Below are 15483 nucleotides of genomic sequence, written 5' to 3'. Positions count from 1 at the left end.
AAGTCCAGAGCATGCACAGTTTGGTTAATGCACTTGCAGCTAATGCCACAATCACAACTTAACATTATTTCTTTAGCCTTTCACTAGGGTGCATATGAACAAGCATATTCTTTGTCTTTCTTTGGAGATGAGCACTTCCCTTGTCTTGGCATAGTGTTGTGCTGCATGCTAATTGCATTCATGTGCGTTGATGTGCATACATATTTCATCCTGGTCACTTTTACTGCCCCCTCCTGTGTGAGATGCCTGCTCTGTGAAAGGGGCTATTGAATGTCTGGGTCACCGTGTCATCCTGTCCTGTGTGCTTCTGGGCTAAATCCACAGCAGCAAGCCACCTCTGGGGAGTGACATTACCGCATCTCCTGGGTAGAAGACAGGCAGTTGCAAGAGATGATGCCTGAGGAGGAGGCTCCACATCTCACCAGCTTCTGATCCATCCTTGAAATGATGGCACACACAAAGCAGTAACTTACAGGTTTAGGAACAAGCCTGCAATTCCACTTTGTGTCACCTGGTATGCTTGTTGCCCTCATAGACCCAGGGCATCAATAAAAATGAGAAGTCTGGGGTGAAAAATCACAGACAATATGCAGTGTTCTGAAATATAAAGCCAAATTTCCAGAAGATAGTCTTTATGGGAATTTGCCCCCTCTGATAAAAGTGTGAATTCTTTATACCCTAGCGCTCTAGGTGGCTCATAAGTTGTATGTTAGTCTGCGCTACATTTATTAACACTTTTGCTTGTTCACGTTCATTTTTCCTCCTCTGTGGGCTCTCACATCGCAGAACAAGAGACCACATCAACAGTTGTCACCTTGCCGAGGGAGTAGTGTAGCATGTTTCTCATATGGAGGGGGCCGGCTGGCATTTGGGACCATGACATGGCCCTGTCCTTTTCTTTATTCCTAAGGCTGTCACCTCTTCCTGGCTACTCTTCTCTGTTTCCTTGTGAGACAAAGAAGGGGCAATCAGCCCCCCAACAAGGCTTCTGGGATAGAAGAGGCCCCTGACCAAGTGGCGGAAAGAAACAGGTGGGCGAATCCTGGCCCTGCCCTCCCTCACTCTTTTACAGAACAGTTTGATCCGCCTGTATCTTTATACATTTACCATACTGGAACAAAATACCTTAGGCTTCCACAAAGAAATTTATTAGTCACGCTTCTGGAGGTCAGGAAGTCCAAGATCAGGTTACATCCGTGTTTAATGAGGGTTCAGTTTCTGTTTTATAGACAGACTTTCTTGCTATGCCCTCATATGCTGGAAAGGATAAGGGAGCTCTGTTGGGTACTTTGTACAAGGACACTGATGTGCTTTAGATTTAGAATGCTCTCCTGCAGCCCTGTGTGTTTGGAGGGTGATTGGATTGGAGGCATTTTGGTGGGTTTAGTGGTTGGCAGATGAAGGGCATAGTAGAGAAAAGCTGCTCACATAATGGTGTCCAGGGAGCATAGAGATAAGGGAGGACCTGTGGGTGAGAACATACATCCTTCTAGAGCCGGGCATGGAGGTGCATACTAGTAATACAAGCCCTTGGGAGCTGAGGCAGGAGGATCATAGCAAATTTGAGGCCAGCTTAGGTTACATAGTCAGTTGAAGGCCAGCCTGAACTACAAAGTGAGAACCTGTCTAAAAATAAAAAATAAAAAAAGAATATATATTTCCTGATCACATCCCTAATGACTCATCCCTCCATCCAAGGACTCCTAAAAACATACAAATTACTGATCTCGTCAATGGATGAATCCACTGATGACTCTAGCACCCCATTATCCAGTCACTTTCCAAACACAAGAGACTTTTGGGGAACATTTTAACCTGAATCATAACACTGTGAACCAAATGAAATCTCTTCTTCTTTAAGTTGTTGGTTTTGGGTATTTTGGTCCCAGCAATGAAAACCGGATCAATACAATGTGAATGTGGTCCCTCTCTCTTAAAGGGTCAAACTAAATGTTAATATTTTTGAATTGCCATGCACTGTGGTAATTGGAACCATGTGAACCGAAGCCATGGATCAGCGGGACTGCTATCATAGAGCCACTACAGCATGAGGTGGCGTGCTATCTCTATGCAGAGAGAGCATGAACCCTGTGGGATCAGCTAGTGTTCCTGCAGTGGAATCAGGGAGCACACAGGCTCTGTCACTGCTGGGTGTCAGCCCGGAAGTGGGAGCTGTGCCATGGGAGGAGGTGGTGTGCACCCAGCAGCTCTGAAAAGCAGCGCTGCTTCTGTAAAGGAGTGCAGGGCTCACATCCTCTTGGGAGCTTGTGGTTTTAGAACACTGACTTACTGACAGCTATGTGTTAATACTTGGGTTTTACTTCTAGACATAGAGATGAAAATAAACATGTTGGTGTTTTATGTTGTAGGCACGAACAAACTCACTTTCTAACCCATGAAAACACACACACTCCACAGTCCAAATAATTGTGTTCCTTGTCCTATGTAGACTTTCCTGGGCCACCCTGTGGCTTGCATAGTTTCACTTTCACAGGGAAACAAAGGACCCTAAACCTTAGGGACTGTTGTTAGCCAAAAGGGACGATTTGGTGCCTTTCATTGATCTGTGTGTGGTTTGTAATTTTGTCTTTCCTTGCAACCTGCCTACTTTCTGGTATGTCTGCAATTCTTCTTGTGCAGGGATCCTCAGCCATCCATGTTCCTCCAAGCTCCAAGAACATTCCCAGAGCAGCCACCTCTGTCTACTCCCCACTCCAGCTGTGCCCAGGGACAGCACTGTGCTCCCTAGGGAGACTGCTCTGGGCCAGTGGACCCCAAGGGCCCTGGCCCATGGAGATGAGAACAGCCACAGTTTTGTCAGGGTCAGCTGCAGACAGAGGTGAAGGCCCGTCAGGAAGCTTTGACTAAACAGACCTAGGAGAGGGGATGGATACTTTTCTGCCAGTTCTTTTTCCTGTACTATTTCTGAAGCTGGCAAACACAAAAACACAGCGTGCAATGTTCAAATCTTTGTCTGCATTTTTATATCAAGTCCGGGAAGTTGACAGATGAAAGTGCTATTTTGAGATGGGAGATCAGTGTGAAGAGAAGAGGCTGAGTTGAAGCAGCCCAGGTTTGGACCCTGGGAGTCACTTCCCTGCTGACCTGAGCCTCCTCTACAATCAGACTGTTCCTGGCAAGAGATCAGCGCAGCTTGAGGGCGCCTGCTGGGCCCTGCTGTGCTCCACGAGCCTGCAGCACACTTGGAACTGCAGCCGCTCTCCACAGCACCAGGCATGTGCACCTGAGCTCTGGGGATGGATGAAAGCAGATGCGAACTACTCACGTGTGTGTGAGAAAGGAGACCTGGGGGAGTTCCGACTCCGATCAAAGACCTGAGAAGAGGATCCAGCATTAAAATCAGTGCCTGCAGGCGACTGCAGCCAGGGCTCTCCCAGGGCTCCCTGTGTGACTTCAGAGCAGGTGGGACCCCTGGTGGGCATTTTCCTTCGGACCTGGTAGGTGAGCGCTTGAAGCTCTCACACGTGTAGTGGATCACAGCTGGTTTTGTGCCATGCGAGCAAAGGGTAAGAGGAAACTGCTGAAATGTTAAACACGTCCAGGCTTACAGGCCTCCTAGCATTGGGATTTTCTTCCATTCAAGCCAGCTAATGAACCTGGCCCACTAAGCTAAATAGCTTCTATTATTCTGTGAAGTCGCAGTGTTCAGATGGTGAGGGTGAACCCAATCTGCAGGGGTGACTGTCTTAGATAATTTTGGAAGTTCTTTCTTGTGCACTGACTCAGGGCCCTTGACTATAGAAAGGCTTTTAAAAAGTTTCCAGCTGAGTTCTTCTCAGCCCATTCTCCATTTATTTTCTGCATCTGCAGGTATAAATCAGGACCAGGTGCCTCTTGATAATAGAAAGATCGCCTCAGCATGGTTTTGGAGGGAGTGCCTGGGTGTAAATAGGTCTTTCATCACAGATACTGAATAATGAATGTTATTCAGTGCTAAAATGATGGCAATTCTTCACTTATCAGATGAAAAGGGCAGAGCAGAGAAGAACTTGAGACTAGCAATGGCTCACACAGTGGGATGCAGTGGCTGGGATCCGAGGGCCCCTGTCTGGCAGCGAGGACATGAGGTTGCACCCAACCTTCAGCAAAAGTCCTACTAGTGCTCCTTGGTCAGAGGCACCCCTGTTAGGGTGGAAGGGCCAGGAGGGGCTTCTCCCTTAGACATGACCTCGGGACAAGGCCTCGCCCCCTCACTTCTCTTTGGAGCCTCAGTTTGAAGTGCATCTTTGCTCAGTTTCTCCTGCACCAAGGACACACACAGAAGGGCTTTTGCACGCCATCTCCCACGTGTCTGAGAAACAAAAGGAACGAGAGCTGTTTAGAAGCTCTCTGGAATTCCAAAAGTCAACAGAGGTTTATTTTTGGGTGCAAATTGTTCAGGAGAGAAGAAATCCATGACCATACAAGTTGACATCGCCAAGTCAAGGATACTAATCAACATCTCCTGCAGTCAGAAACTATAACTTCTTGATTACATTGAGATATTTATAAATAAACGGGCACAACTTGAGACCATACTCATAAGCAAAATAAATCAAACTCACATGTATAAATATCATATACTCTCCCTAGTGTAAGATATGGTAAGAGTACATAAGTGTTTATGGCAATCACGATTCCCCATTACATTGCTTTGAAGCCTTATAATGTTTACATTCATTAGTGGGAATGGTTTTATTCTGGGTTGTTTGATTTTATTATTTATGATAGTATGAACAGCTATTTTGAAGAAAACAAGTCATTATAATAGCCAGTGCTGATTTAATATCATCCTACTCTGAAGTCCTACCATGCTCTTGCTCTTCTGTTTTGATTGGCTCTATCATATTGTATCTTATTGGATTGTATTATGTGTGATAGTATAAACAAATTTTCTATGGAAAATGAGATAATAGAGTAGCCATTGTTCGTTTTTTATTATTTGGTTCTGAAAGCCCTGTAATACTCTCGTTCTCTTGAATGGTTTTATACTATTTTGTTATGTTTGATATTATTGTATATGAAGTTATGCTCAACTATTTCAAAGAAAGAGACATTATGGTAGTTACTGTTAATATCGGGTTGTCTTGTGGTGAAGTGCCGTGTTGCTTACATTGTTTTGTTCTGATCTGCTTTGTTACGTCCTCTTTTGTCTTAATCTCTTTAAAATAAAAAAGTTTAAAAAAAAAGAAACTATAACTTCTATAAATTAAACAAATCAACACCATCTATACCTCAGAGTCTTCCTGAGTTAGACTACAGGGAAGAACAGGTGGTTCCGATTCTTCCACGAGTGCATCTGCCACATGCTTCTTCAAATAAAGGCACACTTTTAATGCCATTGGGAGTTTTCTGCTTCACTTCGGGCAGGAAAAAAGTTTTCTCCTTGGAGCCAAGACACTGACATGTAGTACATTAGCAACAAGGAGCTCACATTGGAAGAAGATGTAACACAGGAAGCCACCCTTCAATCTCCACCTCTGAAGCCAATGATTCTCTGCCACCATAGGCGGCTGGAGCAAGCCCATGATAAATGGGCTTGTGTAGCAACCAGTACAGTGCCGGACACAGCTGAGAACTAAAACAAATAAGCAGAACCCCAAATTGATAGAAGTCTGAAGATTTTCAAAGAATCTTCCTACATTTCTTAAGAAAACTGAAGCACCAAAATCTGCTTATGTTATGCAGCATTGCCTACAGTGTTCTGTGCTGCAAGCTACAGTTAATGAGAAGGAAATTGCAGTGTTGAGCTTTGTACTCTTTTGGGAGGTGGCTTGCAACTGATAAATGATTACTGAATGAGTTATCAGAGCTGGGATGCTGAGGCTTAATATTGTTAAAATGGCAACATTCTCCAAATTGATCAAAATTCCACCTGGCTCTTCCTGTAGAAATTGATAGCCTAATTGTAAAATTCATGTGTGATACAGGATAACCAGAGCAATCTCGAGGAACAAAGACTTATATTTCCTGCATTTCAAAGCTCTGTTTTAGGCACCAATAAACAAGATAATGCAACATTGGCATACGATAGACATATCACCGTGCTAGAGTTAAGAGTCCAGAAATAAAACTTTATATGTATGGCCAACAATACTTTACAAAGATGTCAAAATAAACTAATGGTTGAAAGAAAAATCTTTTAACAAATGGTGCTGAAACAACTGGACACCCACAAGCAAAAGAATGAAGGTAAACCCCACCTCCTGCTATATAAAACTTTACTCAAAATAAATCATAGACCTAAAGTTTTGAACCAAAACTCTTAGAGAAAACACAAGGGTAAATATTTATAATATTAAGTCAGTAAATGGTTTCTTAAAAGATCTTTCCTTTCCTGTTCACTAGCTGCAATCTTGTCTTCGAGATCTGAAATTCTATCTTCACTTTCATTGAGGCAGTTTTGACAACTTTCAATGGAAGTTTTGATTTCCTGTATATGTCTTTGAATATGCTTCATGTATTCTGTTTGTTTCTCATATTGTTCTTCCAGGAATTCTTTTTGTTTTGTTCCTCTGATTTTTTAACTGTGTCTTCTTTAGATGTATTCAGCATCTCTTTCATTATTTTTATCATTTCTTCTTTTACCTGGGAGACTATTTCTAATTTGAATTCCTTTAAAAATTCCCAGAGTTGCTGCTTTATTTCAGGTATTTCAGGTGTATGGCATGTATTTTCTTCTATGTACGTGGCTCCTAGACTTTCTTGGGATGGGCTGGAGATTTGAGATTGCATTTTGGTCTTTTGTTTTGTCACTTTCCTATATTTCTGTGTTTCAAGTGTTGTTCCAAGGCTTCCCCTGGGCCTGCTGGAAACCCTCAGCTCCTGGGACTGAATGGAGGTTGCTGAGCATGGTCCAGTCAGGCCCACAGGACCTCCTGTGCCACCTCTAGGGTTCCAGGAAGCTAGGTGGGTTCCTAACCACTGTGGGTGATGGTCCAAAGCTCTCCCCAGCAATCACCAATGTGCTGGAACTCACTTCCTGTGCCCTCAGCTCCCCTGATTGAAGAAGGTCACTGGGCATGGTCTAGTCTGGCCGCAAAACCTCCCAAGCCCAGTCTAGTGTGGCTGGAGCTGGGTGAGTCCTTGACCACTGGGAGCGATGATCTTAAACTCTCCCCAGGCTGGCGCTTGTGTGCTGGACTTCAGCAAATGGTTTCTTAACTATGACTCCAAATGCAAAAATGAGAAAAGAATTGTTAGATTTTATACAAATTAAAAGCTTTTCCATTTACAAGTATACCATTAAGGAAGTGAAAATGCAAGCCACAGATTCAGAAAAAGAACTTTTAAGTCACCTATCTTACAAAGGGCTTGTGTCTAGATAGTAAAGAACTTGTAGTGGCTACTCTTGAATGTCAGTTTGACTGGATTGAGCAGTGCCTGGGGAACTGGTAAGGTACAGGGTGCATCAGTCAGCACATTTCCAGGAAGACTGGCGTGTGGTCAGTGAACTGAGTGAGGAAGACCTGCCCTTAATTCAGATGCCACCACCCAATCAGCTGGAGGCCCAGGGGGACCAAAAAAGCAGAAGGAAGGGGGCATTCGCTTCCTTCCTGGCAGGTAGGTTTTCTGCTGCTATTGCCCACGGGCATCAGACTATCTAGTGTCTTCAGTCTCTGACCACAGGCTTGTGTTAGCTGCTCTCCTGGGGTGTCATGGTTTATGTTTGTGTCCCCCAGGCCTCATGAGTTTGCATTGTTCATTTGTGATGGTTCATTGTATAGTGCTTGGATTGATGGTGTCAGTGCTCCACCCATATAGGGGTGGAGCCAGGATGTGATGTAATGGCAGGAAGAAGGTGTGTTTTTCTCTTTGCTGGTTTGAGTTTGCTGCTGGCGGCCGCCATGAACTGCAGCCCAGCCATGCCTGCCTGTCTTGGAGACAACTGAGTGTGGACTGAAACCTCCAAAAACTGTAAGAAATAAACCTTTCCTTTCGCAACTTTGGGCTTCAGGTATTTTGTCTCAGCGATGAGTAAAAAGTAACCAAGACATGGGGCTTCCAAGCATTTAGTCTTAAACTGGAGCTGCAGTTTCTCTCTTTTACTCTAAGGCTTCCAGTACCTTGAAATGAACAGTTATCCACTTCCCTGCCTCCACAGCCACTGTGGGACCTTTCAGTTTCTGCGATCCTGCAAATCAACCTAACCATTCCTGTGTATAATTATAGGTATTCTATTGGTTCTGTTTCTCTGGAGAACACTTACTGTTACACTACTTAAAAATAAGACTGTGTCCTTAAAATCACTTTAAAATTATCTGTCACTTTAAAATGGGCAAAAGAGATGAACAGATATTTCTCCAGAGAAATTATATGCAGAAGGTCAACACAAATGTGGAAAGGTTTCATCACATTATTAATTTTTAGGGGAATGCAAGCCAAAACAATAATGAGATATTTTATAAACATATAAGTGGCTATAATAAACACAGAGAACAACAAGAGTTGAAAGAGGATGAGGGAGAATTAGAATCCTCATGCACTGTTAGTGAGTGTGTAAAATTCTGCAGCCACTTGGGAAAGCGGTCATTCCTCAGAGTGAACCGGGTGTTACCCTATGATGTCCTTGTGAGACTTTCATGCATTTATCTTCTGAATTACATTTTAGTAAGAATAAGTCCTATATTCATTTATTACTCATTTTCAGAAACCACCTTTTAAAATGGTTATATGCTAGGGCCAGGGATTTAGCTCAGTGGCATAAGCACCTGCCTGGCAAGTGTGAGGTTATGAGTTCGACCTCTGGTACCAAATAATAATAATAATAATAAAATGGTGATATGTTAGTGCATTATATAGGAGCTAAAGGTAATAAGTGATGGGCTATCGAGATTTTGATTTTCTGTTCTTTAATTCACTAGTTAATGCAATCAACTGGCTTTTTAAATTGTGCCACAAAAGTTTCCTGCTCTTCTCAGGGTCACATCACTTAACAAAAACTGATAAAGATTAATGCTTTGCAAAGATTGTGTTTTATTATTCATTATCTTTCATGAGGCTAAAAGTGAATCTTGAGTCATTTGAAGGATTTCCCTGAAATCCTTGATTTCCTTTAAATTTTTTCTTTTTTCATGTAATCCTGATTCTCATTGCTGTTGTCATTTCAGATGTCAATGTGGGGTTACAACATCTTGCAGCGATGCTTCCCCGACTCCTTTATTACACGAGGGCCTTCTGTCTCGACACCAGTGACCTGCATGTCTCCTTTCAGTTCTTGTTCACGGAAAGTCCCGAAGCTGCTGCTGTTCCTTCAGGCCCGCATGTTTAGAGCAGACCGTGTTTGGTTTCTTGGTTTGCTACGACTCAAATCTTGATTCCTCACTCGGCTCTTGATTTTCTTCTTCTTCCTTATGTGCATTCCTCTTGAGAGTGGCGGTTTGCTTCTAAAGAGCTTTTGCTACATTTCATGGCCTCTTGTTTTTCAACTGGAGTTAGCACGAGTCTTTCCATTGTGTAGCTCATCTCATCTCCATTATTGGGAGCCAGCTGCTGAAACGCTTCTGAGATGGATGGTTGGAGGACACCACAGTGTTCCTGCTCTTTAGTGCAGAATACCAAGAGCTGAGCATGTGGGAGGATCCAAATTCTTATACACAGAGGTAGAGGGTAAAGTGGTGTGCCCATCTGGAAAACTGTTGGCATTTCCTCGAAGTGTTGACAGTTATCCTTTGACGTTAAGCCTGGAGGTTTGGTCAGTGTTATTACCTGTACCCCCGAAGATACAGGAGCAGATAGATGGTAACAGGTGACACAACTCTTTCCATGGGGAAGAATGAGGTGTCAGGAGGACCGCTCCTGAGGGCTTATGGGGCTGATGACCAGTCCTCCCCGCTTTGAACACTGTTTTCCTTTCCCTCCCTTCAGGCCGACGTGCTGAAGACCATTGTTAAAAGGAAACTACAACAAATTTAGTTTTGCAGATTTGAATTTGCAGTTAGAATTGGGTGTCAGTGTAGATAAGAAATAATTCATAATGCTCCACTGCATCACATGAGCAGGTTAAGTTTATATCCAGGGAAAATGCAGCTTGGTCTGTCTTATTTAAATATGATTTGAATAGTTGGCCATTTTTGATTGGCTGAGACTTGGCTTCTTGTTATAAGAGGTTGGTTACAGTCTATTTATTTCCTAGTAGTGCATGTTTGCCATACACAATGACTGCTTTCATTGTGGGAATTTGGTACAAGTGCATGGCAGGCATATCTAAATTCTTTTTTATGTACTCTTCCCCAACTCTCTCCTTGAAACCACGTGTTAAGTGAAATAATTCAGACATGCAAGCTTAACTATCGTATGGTTTCTCTTACATGAGAAACCCAAAGTATAATTAAATTAAAGGGCAAAATAAAAGGCAGATAAAAGGAAACACGGTTATGGGACACAGATGGACAGGGCTGCACTCTTTTTTACACATCAAATTAAGTTACAGTCCACTATGTACAGAGAAACACACGGCAAACTTAAAATATGTATGGGGAGCAGTTTCTGGATACATTTAATTCCATTAAACATCGTGCATATGTGCTGTCTTCCAAAGCATAGAATTCAGTGGTTCCCAGTGAAGAGAGCATTTGCAGGAAGCAAATCCCTCATCGAAACAAGAAAGCCTCAGAGTGCTGATTCTCTGCTGCAGAAGCATGGTTACTGCTTTCGCTTTAGTACAGGCAATGATTCCTATTATGGGATAGAAAGCAACCAGGTTCCCACCATCTTATCCCACTATGCAACTGTGATTGTCATGAAGGAGTGTTCATGGTGCACCCCACATTGCACAAGGTCCTCTCAGGTGGCAAGAGCCCGGGTGAAGATGTGCTGGGATGCCGCCCTCTATGGTGGCCAATCTGCCGTGGATAACTCTCGAATGTTTTTTCCATTTCTGATGCCACTGCGGCTGTCAGGCCACCTTGAGCAGTGTAGAGTAAACGCTTCAGACAGGGCTACAGTGTATCGTGCAAATGCCGAAGGCCTGAGTTCAGGCCTCGCTGAGAACGTCCCTAATGGGACACTGTCCATACTTGCTCTTGGGCCAACTTCAATCGGAGCCCTAGGAAGTGATTTTTCTCACTCCATTTTCCATTAAATTGTAAATGTTCTTTATACCGGATGCTGATGGGAGGCTCAGAGTGCCCTCAGGAAACCAAATACACTAAGGCCGCACTATTAGTGCTTAGACCAGCAGTTCTCAAAGTGGAGCCACAGATTCCTCTTTCAAATGCCAGCCTGGGCATTTGAGAGCCCCCTTCCTACCCCTGCAAGTTCCCTTGGACATGTGTAGTTCAGGTCCACTCGGATTTACTGCCTTCAAATGTGCAGGCCAGGAAGTGGGAAGTTTGCATTCCAAGTAAGCTTATTTTGTACCTAAGTGTAAGAACTTAGAGTGCCCAGCGGAAGTCTGATTCCACAATGCAGAAGCCTAAGGAATTCAGTTATTCATCAATTGCTGTGTGTCATGATGAAAGAATGATTAATCAGTGCAAATCCCATCACTAAATAGGAACACAGGGGAACTTTTGTTTTTCTATCTTAGGGCTGATTTACTATATCGACAGACATTTAAATAGGATTTTAAAAATCTAGTACATGCTTAAAGAACCTGCAGCTTGCATCATTCAAGGTGTATTTTCCCAGCACAACTCATGTCCAGCTTTCGCTTCTGTCTCCCACTCCAGACCACCACCCGTGGTGTGCTTAATTACCTCCCCCTGTAGGCCAGTGGTATCAGTCGTTTTGCTTTTGCTGGGATAAAATACCTGACATCCATAATTTTTAAAAGGGGAGATGTGTCTTGGTCCATGTTTTTTAGAGGATTCAGTCCATAGCTGGCAGCAGCTTACCCCATGGGAGCCAGGAGGCAGAGGCGGGGGGGGGGGGCAGGAAGGTGGGATTTCCAGGTCACAGCCCCAGGGACTCACCTCCCATCAGGCCCCACTGCTAACCCCGCACACTCAGCTACTGAACTCACAAGTGAGTGAATCCACTCGTGGGCATGGGGCCCCATGACCCACTCACATTCCATATGCATGAGACTAATGTATGTGAGAGCCAGATGTGATGCTGTGACCTGCTGGTGGGAAGACTCAGAGAGACCAAGGAAGGCAGCAAGGTAAGCAGAATCTGCATCTCTGGAGTCAAGCAATCACAGATAGAAGATATGCAAAACAGAAAAGAAAAAATTTGTGTCGATACTAAACATGGACAAGGTTTTTTCTTCCCATTATTCCCTAAATGAATTCCATAGCATTTATATCGGGTATCACAAGTCATCTGGAGATGACTCAAAGTTGAAGGGAGGATGAGTTTGGATTTTATGTAAATGCCATACCATTTTATTCAGGGAACTTGAGTATCCTGTGGATCTGGGTATCCATACCAGGGACCGGTAAGGAGATGTCCTGCAATCAGTCCCTACAGATACTGACCAAGGGACAGCTGTGCAGGTACATTGGCAAAGGGCTGGAGGATGCCAGGCAGAGCTGGTGGATTGCACAAAGCCTCCATAAGGGAGGGGTAGCACATTGAGCTGTATGTCTGACAGGCAACGAGCATCCTTGAGGGAAGAAGGTAGGAGGAAGTCCCCAAGGCTCAGCCATATAGCGGGCCATTGCCACATTCCCAGAGGAACAGAAAGCTACAAGTGCTTACAGCGCCCCTGTGCTTCAAATGACCGCTCAAGCTCAAGTGCATGTGGGGACAGACTAGGGAGAGCCGGAGCATCAGATAGACCAGCTGGCTACTGTTCTTGGTGGAGAGACAATAGTAACACTGGCAAGAAAGTTGTAGTTGCACAATACTTGCTGTAGCCTGGCCTGGGATGGGCAGTGGGGCTGGGGAGCAGAGGGGGGTTCCACAAATGTTTGGGGGAGGAAGTTGGTGGGACCAGGCAGTGACCAGCAGGTGCAGTGGGCTGATTCAGTTTTGCCTTCCTTCTTGTCTTCTTACATAAATCTCTTTCTAAAGGCCTATTCGTTTTGGACTACACAAGTAAGGGGTCTTTGTAATACAACTTAAGGGCGGCAAAAGTGACAGATATTTTTAGTGTAAAGACATGCAGGAGTTAAACGTTGGTGCCACTCTCAAAGGCACAAAAGATCCCATTGTCCTGTGGGTGTTTAACACCGAGGCTACAGTGAAGGTTGACTTTGTTCTCTCTTCCACTGGGATGATCCTCAGCCTACCAAGCTCTGTTCAACGAAATCAAAGACGCGCTTGAGCACACCTGCCAGGGGCCAGGAGAAGCAGCAGCAGGTGGCTTGACCTGGAGGCTCGTGAGAGTAGACTGAACAGTGCAAGGTAGTTGTAGGGGACAGACTCCCTCTCAGGGGGGCCCATTAGGGGGTGCACAAAAGAGCCGCATGGCAGAGGGGTCTGTGAGGGTCACACAGGGAATAAATACATGCACAAACTAAAAAATGAGGCAGGACGCAGGTGACCTGGAGGAAGTGCAAGGCTGGGCAGGAAAGCTAGAAGAGAGAGAGAGAGAGAGAGAGAGAGAGAGAGCGCCGAGCGAGCTTAGGTTCCCTGAGTGCTCTTCCAAATTGGCAATGAGGAGCACAGATGGCAAGTTTTAGCTGATAAAAATGACAAGATGACAGGGATGTGTCTGGGTCACTTCAATCAGACAGTTAATCAGCTGGTCCAGGAAGATGCTGCACGAAGACAAGGATTGCCGAATTGCACAATTCATTTGAAATTACATTTGACTCCTGGTGTCAGAGAGAAAGAGAGAGAGAGAGACAGAGAGAGAGAGAAGAGAGAGACAGAGAGAGAGACAGACAGAGAGAGACAGAGACAGAGACAGAGAGAGGAGAAGGGGAGGGAGAGGGAGAGAAGGGGAGAGAATGCAATAGAATTAAACTGAAAACAGTTTAAAGATGAGCAACATACTAACATAAGTCTAGAGAGAGGAATAACCCTAAGTGAGCCCCCACAGGAAGTCAGTGTGTGACCGATGTAAGGGTGTGAGCTAGCACATAGACCAGTAGCTTCTACAAGGAGGGCCAGCCTCACTGACCTGGGCGCAAGCTCCATGTCAGTCCCTGCAGGGTTTTGGGTGTGGGTTCAGTGTGTCCCTCGAAGCTTTATGTGCTGCAAGAGGACCCTGATAGGGTGTGGAAGTCAAAGGGACCTTTATGAGGTAAGGTCTGGTGAAGATCTCAGGACTGGTCCCTCCAGGTTCCAGCTTCCTGTTTTGTGACGTGATCTCTCCTTCACATGTTCGCATCTGCCTTGACACTGCAGTCCCTGGGCTGCAGCCGGTAAATCCCATGAGGTGATGGAGCCAGACAAATTTTTCCCGGGCTAGCAACATGCTGTTTGGAATTTCATTCTTCAAAGCTCCAAGAGAAATAAACCTCTTTACTTTGCAAGTTATTCTGCTTTGGATATTTTGCTATAGTAACAAAAATGGATGACAAGTCCAGTTTCAAAGGTTAAGGATGTCTTTTCTTCTGGTTCCCTATTGGAAGAGTCATCCAGTTAAGAACCTGTAAGAATGTGCAAGTGAAATGTCAGGCTGGCTGTACCAAAGCACCTAGGGTTTTATTTTTAGTTTTCAAGTTCTATAATAATTATAATTTTTACATTGCTACAAAAGCACTAAAACCTTGACTTGGGTCTTTCTACTCACAAAGGTGCTTTCCTCTACTTCTAATCGTTTCATTGCATGTATTTCTGCCTGTTAGAAGAGCTTCCTTTCAGAGGTTTCCTGTGTTATTAGATCCAACCTCACTACCGCAGTACAGCCTGAAAGCCACATTTGTGCAGTAATGGTAATAACAGAGTTCACTCCTTGTGGTAGGGACCTGGCACATAAGCACACAAGATGTGACCCTTGTCCCCAATGTCTTCCTGGGACACCAAATACTCCTCTACATATATATCTCTCCCCACTCCAAGTATCGTGAGAGTAGTTTGAGAAGCTTCTCACAGAAGTTTGAATGAGATGAACCTTGGAGTAAAATGTTGCTGGGTACCTGTGATGGTCAGCGAAAAGAACCAGATAATAAAAATCTAACTGACACCTCATATAAACCCAAAGGATCTGAGACCACCGAGTGATTCTGCCCAGTAGCAATCCGGCAGAGGGTAACATGGAGTAAATGAGCCAGATTTGGGGGTGGCACAGCGCCCTCTTCCTCCTGAGGTCGAGGGTCTGCTGGGTGCTGTGAGACCTCAGAGTAGGAGTTGAGACCCAGCCCCTGGGCTGCAGCCGGTAAATCCACAGGGGCCCAGGGAGGCGGGGAGTCCAGGGTGTCAGACTGAGAGCCGAGCTGCCTGTTCAGTGAGTTGCCTCTGAACAGAAGAAGCTTCCGAGTCCCGCCTCATGGGACTGGGTGGTTGCACTGTTGCTGCCTTCGCTTCTCAAAGCACCCTACAGGCCTGACTCTGTGCTTGGCACGCAACCCTCACAATGATTGCCTCTATTTTATGGACTGGAAACTGAGGTCAAACACCCACAAGTGACTAAACTAGGCTTTGGAG

The 15483-nt window shown here is 44.7% G+C and overlaps 1 long non-coding RNA gene across 1 annotated transcript; it reads left to right on the top strand.

Annotated features, from left to right (window-relative positions):
* The first annotated feature begins 7689 nt into the window (after positions 1-7689).
* LOC134472038 (uncharacterized) lies at positions 7690-9405 on the top strand. The gene is made up of 2 exons (XR_010041862.1): positions 7690-7917; positions 9111-9405. It is a non-coding gene; the product is annotated as an uncharacterized LOC134472038 (long non-coding RNA).
* The last annotated feature ends 6078 nt before the right edge of the window (positions 9406-15483 follow it).

Source organism: Cavia porcellus, unplaced genomic scaffold (genome assembly GCF_034190915.1).
Source record: "Cavia porcellus strain 051 isolate PalLab524CR breed Dunkin Hartley unplaced genomic scaffold, mCavPor4.1 scaffold_21, whole genome shotgun sequence".
In the NCBI taxonomy this organism is placed as follows: domain Eukaryota; kingdom Metazoa; phylum Chordata; class Mammalia; order Rodentia; family Caviidae; genus Cavia; species Cavia porcellus.
Note: the sequence above shows the minus strand (reverse complement) of the source record. Positions and strands in the feature narration are given on the sequence as shown.